The sequence below is a fragment of the Solanum stenotomum genome, unplaced genomic scaffold (assembly GCF_019186545.1).
Source record: "Solanum stenotomum isolate F172 unplaced genomic scaffold, ASM1918654v1 scaffold16757, whole genome shotgun sequence".
Lineage (NCBI taxonomy): Eukaryota > Viridiplantae > Streptophyta > Magnoliopsida > Solanales > Solanaceae > Solanum > Solanum stenotomum.
In genome coordinates this window covers 1102-8778 of record NW_026024214.1, presented here as the reverse complement: position 1 = coordinate 8778, position 7677 = coordinate 1102, and the positions used below count along the sequence as shown (strand labels likewise).

Here is a 7677-nt window from a genome sequence, read left to right as displayed (position 1 = left end):
AATGTTTTGAGTCCTATTGAAAGAAAGATGTCGAATCCTCCTCCGAGAAATCTTGATTATTCCCAACACTGCGCATATTGTTCTGATGCCCCAGGGCACAACATAGAAAGATGCTGGTACTTGAAAAAGGCAATTCAAGATTTGATCGATACTCGTCGAATTATAGTTGAAAGCCCAAATGGACCGAACATCAATCAAAATCCACTGCCCAGACATACTGAAACAAACATGTTAGAGATGATGAATGACCACGAAGAAGTTGCAGTCCCATACAAGCCAATCCTTAAGGTTGAAACTGGCATGGAAAGCTCAGCAAATGTCGTTGACTTAACAAAAATGATGCCTTCAGGGGCGGAAAGTACGTTTGAAAAGTTGACCCCATCAAGCGCACCCATACTAACTGTAAAAGGAGCACTTGAAGATGTTTGGGCAAGTCAGAGAGAGGCAAGATTGGTTGTTCCAAGAGGGCCAGACAAGCCTATCTTGATCGTGCAAGGAGCCTATATTCCACCTGTGATCATTAGGCCAGTGTCCCAACTTCCAATGACTAATCCCAAGGCTGTCCCTTGGAATTATGAGCCTACCGTCGTGACATACAAGGGGAAAGAAATCAATGAAGAAGTAGATGAAATAGGAGGAATGACTCGTTCGGGAAGATTCTATGCCCCGACTGAATTAAGGAAAAGTAAAAATGACCAAATGCAAGTTAAAAGTCCAGTCATTGAAGGGGAGGCAGAGAAGTTCTTAAGAAAGATGAAATTGTTAGACTACTCCATTGTGGAATAGTTAAGGAAAACTCCAGCCCAAATCTCTTTGTTGTCATTGTTAATACATTCAGATGAACATCATAAAGCTGTAATGAAGATTCTGAATGAAGCGCATGTTCCTAATGAAGTTACAGTGAGTCAGTTAGAGAAAATTGCTGGGAGAATCTTTGAGGTAAACCGCATCATCTTTTCAGATGATGAACTACCAGTGGAAGGTACGGGACATAACCAAGGCCTCCATATCACTGTAAAGTGTGAGCTTTCATATGTCACTCGAGTTCTAATTGACGGAGGGTCTGGGGCAAATATTTGTCCCTTGTCAACTCTACAAAAATTGAATGTTAATGTTGAAAGGGTACGACCCAACAACGTATGTGTCAAGGCTTTTGATGGGACCAAAACAGATGTTATTGGGGAGATAGAGCTCATACTAAAAATAGGGCCTGTCGATTTCACCGTGAATTTTCAAGTGCTGAATATCAATGCATCCTACAATCTATTGTTGGGAAGACCATGGGTGCATAGAGCTGGGGCAGTCCCATCTATGTTGCATCAAATGATTAAGTTTGAATACGACCGACAAAAGTGATTGTTCATGGTGAGGGGGATCTGTCAGTCTACAAAGACTCTTTCCTCCCTTTTATCAAGGCAAATAATGATAATGAGGCATTGGTTTATCAAGCTTTTGAGGTAGTGGTTGTTGAGCATGTCCTCGAGGGGAATCTCATTTCAAAACCACAACTGCCCATGGCATCCGTGATGATGGTAAATGAAATGCTGAAGCATGGTTTTGAACCAGGTAAAGGCTTGGGGATCTTCTTGCAAGGGAGAGCTTATCCGGTGAGTCCACGAAAGAGTCTTGGTACTTTTGGCTTAGGATACAAGCCTAGAGTCGAGGACAAAATGAAAGCCAAAAAGCAGAGGAGAGATGTATGGGCACTTACCAAGCCTATACCACCCATATACAAATCTTTCAACAAAGCCTGCACAACAGAATCTTCTGAGTCACTACTCCCAAAGCCAGTGCTGGAGGTTCACAAAGAATTGATCAATTATTTTCAAGATTTGTTTGTCGAGGCTGATATGGTTGAACTCGGAGAAGGCACTAGCGACAGAGATGTGAAATTCATTGGTCCTGATGTCCAGCTAAACAATTGGGAGGCCACTCCTCTCCCCATTAAGAATGAGTTTTGGTAGTCTGTCTTGTTTTTCTTTTTGTCATCCGATTTATTCAATGGTTGTAATTCGGATTTTGTCTCGTCGTTTTATTTCAAACTCTCTATTTTCCTTTTCAATAGGATGTAATTGTGTTTTTATTTCAGTCTAATATATTTATTTTGTTTTCTTCTATACAGTTCTTTCTATGCCGATTCTAGTGATATGACATGCATGCAGAATTTTTCACCGGATCTTAAAATCCAATCTAATCTTCGACCTAATCCTGAAATAATAAGTCAAGAAATCGAATATGATGAAGACGAGGTATTTGAAGAAGTAAGCAGGGATTTCAAATCTTTTGAGAATAAATCAAACCCAAATATGAGTGAAACTGAGACGATAAATTTAGGGGATCATGAAAATGTTAAAGAGACTAAGATAAGCGTACATGCTCGACATCAAAAGGAGGATATAATCCAGGCTCTGTTTGACTACAAGGATGTTTTTGCGTCATCTTATGATGACATGCCTGGATTAAACACTGACATGGTGGTTCACAAGTTGCCGATTGATCCTAAGTTCCCTCCAGTAAAGCAAAAGTTGAGAAAGCTTAAAACTGACATGAGTGTAATAATTAAAGAGGAAATCACAAAGCAACTTGAGGCCAAAGTCATTCGAGTTGCTCAATATCCTTCTTGGTTAGCCAACATCGTACCTGTCCCTAAGAAAGACGGCAAAGTTCGAATGTGTGTTGATTATCGTGATTTGAACAAAGTAAGTCCAAAAGATACTTTCCTTTGCCCAACATCCATATTTTGTTGGACAATTGTGCTAAACATGAGATTGCATCTTTTGTGGATTGCTATGCGGGTTATCATCAGATTATTATGGATGATGAAGACGCAGAAAAAACGTCTTTTATCACACCATGGGGTACATATTGTTATCGAGTCATGCCATTTGGATTTAAAAATGCGGGTGCAACTTATATGAGGGCAATGACAACCATGTTTCATGATATGATGCATAAAGAAATCGAAGTTTATCTGGATGATGTGATCATTAAATCAAAAAAGCTGTCAAATCATGTGCAAGACTTAAGAAGATTCTTCGAAAGGCTTCGCAAGTATAATCTCAAGCTTAATCCTACAAAATGTGTATTTGGAGTACCATCAGGAAAACTTTTGGGGTTTATAGTCAGTCGACGAGGTATCGAGTTAGATCCTTCAAAAATAAAAGTCATTCAGGAACTGCTACCTCCGAAGAATAAAACTGAGGTTATGAGCCTTCTAGGAAGGTTATACTACATCAACAGATTCATTGCTCAGCTCACAACAACTTGCGAGCCCATTTTTAAGTTGTTAAAGAAGAATGCCACAGTCGAATGGACCGAAGAATGTCGAGAGGCTTTTGAAAGGATTAAGAATTACTTATCGAATCCCCCTGTGTTGGTTCCTCCCGAGCCGGGCAGACCATTGATATTATATATGTCAGTACTAGATAATTCTTTTGGATGTGTATTGGGTCAGCATGATGGCACTGGGAAGAAAGAGCAAGTCATTTATTACATCAGCAAGAAATTTACCGTTTATGAATCGAAGTACACCCTTCTCGAAAGAACGTGTTGTGCCCTAACTTGGGTAGCACAGAAGTTGAAGCACTATCTTTCATCTTATACTACTTATCTCATTTCTCGTATGGATCCGTTAAAATATATTTTTCAAAAGCCCATGCCCACGGGCAGGCTTGCAAAATGGCAAATATTACTCACAGAGTTTGACATTATCTATGTGACGCGGACCGCAATGAAAGCTCAAGCCTTGGCAGATCATTTGGCAGAGAACCCTATTGATGATGAATATGAACCACTTAAGACCTACTTTCCAGACGAAGAGGTATCATGTATCGATGAAGTTATTCATAGTAAGGATCAAGAATGGAAGTTGTTCTTTGACGGTGCTGCTAACAAGAAGGGAGTTGGGATAGGAGCAGTTCTTATGTCTGAATCAGGGGAATATTTCCCTATAACAGCCCAACTTAGATTCTATTGTACTAATAATATGTCAGAGTATGAGGCTTGCATCTTGGGCTTGAGGTTAGCTGCTGACATGGGCATCCAAAAGTTGCTAGTGCTAGGAGACTCAGACTTACTGGTCCATCAAATTCAAGGAGAATGGGAGACTCGTGACCCAAAGCTCATACCATATCAACATTGTTTACAAGATCTTTGTCAACGGTTTGTGTCAATAAAGTTTAGACACATTCCTAGAGTTCATAATGAGATTGCTGATGCATTGGCAACTTTATCTTCGATGCTCCAACATCCTGACGAAGCTCATATTGACCCTTTGTACATACAAATTCGTGATCAGCATGCTTATTGCAACGTGGTGGAGGAAGAATTTGACGGTAAACCTTGGTTCCATGATATTAAAACATATCTTCAGTCCGGAGAATGTCCTACTAATGCCACTAATAATCAAAAAAGGACTATTCGGCGACTAGCTAGCGGTTTTTTCTTGAGCGGAGGCATATTGTACAAGAAAACACCTGATTTGGGTCTTCTAAGATGTGTAAATGCTAAAGAGGCTTCAACAATCATGATTGAAGTACACTCAGGAGTTTGTGGACCTCATATGAATGGATATGTTCTGGCAAAGAAGATACTTCGAGCAGGTTATTATTGGCTCACCATGGAGCGAGATTCTATACAGTTTGTTCGTAAATGTCATGAATGTCAAATACACGGTGATTTGATACATTCTCCTCCTTCCGAGTTGCATGCGATGTCTGCTCCATGGCCTTTCGTGGCATGGGGAATGGATGTGATTGGACCAATAGAACCAAAAGCATCGAATGGTCATAGGTTCATTCTAGTGGCCATTGATTACTTTACAAAGTGGGTGGAAGCAGTAACTTTCAAGTCAGTGACCAAGAAGGTCGTGGTGGATTTCATTCATTTCAACATCATTTGTCGATTTGGTATTCCAAAGGCAATTGTTACCGATAATGCTGCAAATCTCAACAGTCACTTAATGCAAGAGGTATGCCGTCAATTTAAGATTGAACATCGAAATTCGACTCCTTATCGCCCAAAAGCAAATGGGGCTGTAGAAGCTGCCAACAAAAATATAAAAAAGATACTTCGTAAAATGGTGCAAAGTTCTAGACAATGGCATGAAAAGTTGCCTTTTGCTTTGTTGGGTTATCGCACTACAGTTCGTACGTCAGTGGGTGCCACCCCCTATTCGCTGGTATATGGGACTGAGGCAGTTATACCTGCAGAGGTTAAGATTCCATCCCTGCGGATTGTTGTAGAGGCTGGAATTGATGACGATGAGTGGGTCAGAACACGCTTGGAGCAATTAAGTTTGATTGATAAGAAGCGATTGACATCAGTATGCCATGGACAATTGTACCAGAAAAGAATGGCACGAGCATACAACAAAAAGGTGCGTCCCAGGCGTTTTGAAGAGGGTCAATTAGTGCTGAGACGTATTCTGCCACACCAGGCTGAAGTCAAAGGCAAATTTTCTCCGAATTGGAAAGGACCATTCATTGTAAAGAAGGTATTATCCAATGGTGCTCTTTACTTAGCAGATATAGAAGGCAAGATGACAGAAATGGTCATCAATGCTGATGCGGTAAAGAGATATTATATATGATGTGATTTTTTGGTATTAGAAACCCTTATGTTTGGACTTGACACTTCAAAGGTTGATGTAATGGAAATTCCTTGTTCTGCGTCTAAGTATTAATTCATATGTTGTCACCCTTGTTGAGAGTTAATTTACTTCATTGGTTCTTCTGCTTCCTTGGCTCTTCCATAAAAAAAAAAAAAAAATCAATCAACATGAACTACGTTTGACCTGATTCTTGTTTCAACAAGATACGTAGGCAACCCTGTCGTTGGGTTCGGTCTAACCAAACAAAAAAAAATCCAAAATTCCATATTTATAAAAAACTGGGGCAAAGGTCATTTTTTATTTTTATTTTTTATTTTATTTTTTATTCTTTCTATCCCAAAGCTAAAGTCGATCCCATAATTTAAAGTCGTATTTGAGACTTCATCTTATCATTTCTTTCTAACTTTGTACAAAAGTCGGATAAAGACCTTTGGATCAACCTTTGAAGTGTCAAGAGTAAGTATGTTAAGGGTACAAATGATGAAACCATGAGAGAGTCTTATCGGTGAAAACCCTAACTGGGCATCATAAGGCGAATGCGAGTTGAGAGAAACAAAATGAGAGAGTCTTATTGGTGAAAACCCTAACTGGGCATCATAAGGCGAATGTGAGTTGAGAGAAATAAAATGAGAGAGTTTTATTAGTGAAAACCCTAACGGGCACCATGAGGCGAATGTGAGTTGAAGGTTTCAAAGTGAAAGAGTTTTAGTGGCAAAAACCCTCGTGGACATCATAAGGCGAATAAGAGTTTGAAATTAGTTATGACTTCGTCAAATAGTTGGAACTCCACATCAAGATTAGATGATCAATAATGGTTGATGAATAGATTGGATGGACAAATCGGGTAATCAATTCAAATTGCATGTCATGATCAGTAGAGTCGGCTACCACACTCAGATAAGTTTTTCTTTCTTTCTCTTTCTAAAAGAGAGTCTTCATCGAATCATTTTCGGTTATTCTCGTGTAGTATATATTTTTCTTTCACTTTTCATCGCTTTGTTTCATATGTCATTGAGTCGAGTTAATGTCAAGAAAGTAAGAAAGGATTCCAAGACTTGTTACTAACTCTAAATTTGTTCAATGCAAAGCATTAGGCCAATGAGTTATCATCTGTCGGCAAGTTTTGGATTCAGAAGAAGTCCATGATTTGATGAAGGGTAAACAATGAGTGTTATGACATAAAGGCAAAAATTGGATTTAAGTCCCTCAAAATGAGCAAATTTGAGTGGAAATACAATCAATCAATAACGAGCACTAGGCATTTGGAAAAAGTAAACCACGATGAGTACTGGAGCAATCCTTGTCAAAGGGCAGAACCATAAACCAACCACCACGTTTTTAAACTCACAAATTTTCTTTGTTGAAGTAGGGGCACAAGTTATTTCGAGATCAAAGATCCAAAAACCTGGATGTTCAATTTAGTCTACGAAGAGCTAAATGGCAACATTGCACACGAATTATAGTCCATATTGGGTAAGTGTTTGTTTGTCTTATTAGTCTATGGAACATAGTGTAGCAAGGACCCTCCTGAATAATGGGACGTAGTGTAGCAAGGACCCTCCTGAATAATGGGACGTAGTATAGCAAGGACCCTCCTGAATAATGGGACGTAGTGTAGCAAGGACCCTCCTGAATAATGGGACGTAGTATAGCAAGGACCCTCCTGAATAATGGGACGTAGTGTAGCAAGGACCCTCCTGAATAATGGGACGTAGTATAGCAAGGACCCTCCTGAATAATGGGACGTAGTGTAGCAAGGACCCTCCTGAATAATGGGACGTAGTATAGCAAGGACCCTCCTGAATAATGGGACGTAGTGTAGCAAGGACCCTCCTGAATAATGGGACGTAGTATAGCAAGGACCCTCCTGAATAATGGGACGTAGTGTAGCAAGGACCCTCCTGAATAATGGGACGTAGTATAGCAAGGACCCTCCTGAATAATGGGACGTAGTGTAGCAAGGACCCTCCTGAATAATGGGACGTAGTATAGCAAGGACCCTCCTGAATAATGGGACGTAGTGTAGCAAGGACCCTCCTGAATAATGGGACGTAGTATAGCAAGGA

General features: G+C 39.9%; 1 pseudogene; it reads left to right on the top strand.

Moving 5' to 3' along the window:
- The first annotated feature begins 240 nt into the window (after positions 1-240).
- LOC125850404 (uncharacterized) lies at positions 241-5590 on the top strand (annotated as a pseudogene).
- Positions 5591-7677: the final 2087 nt, after the last annotated feature.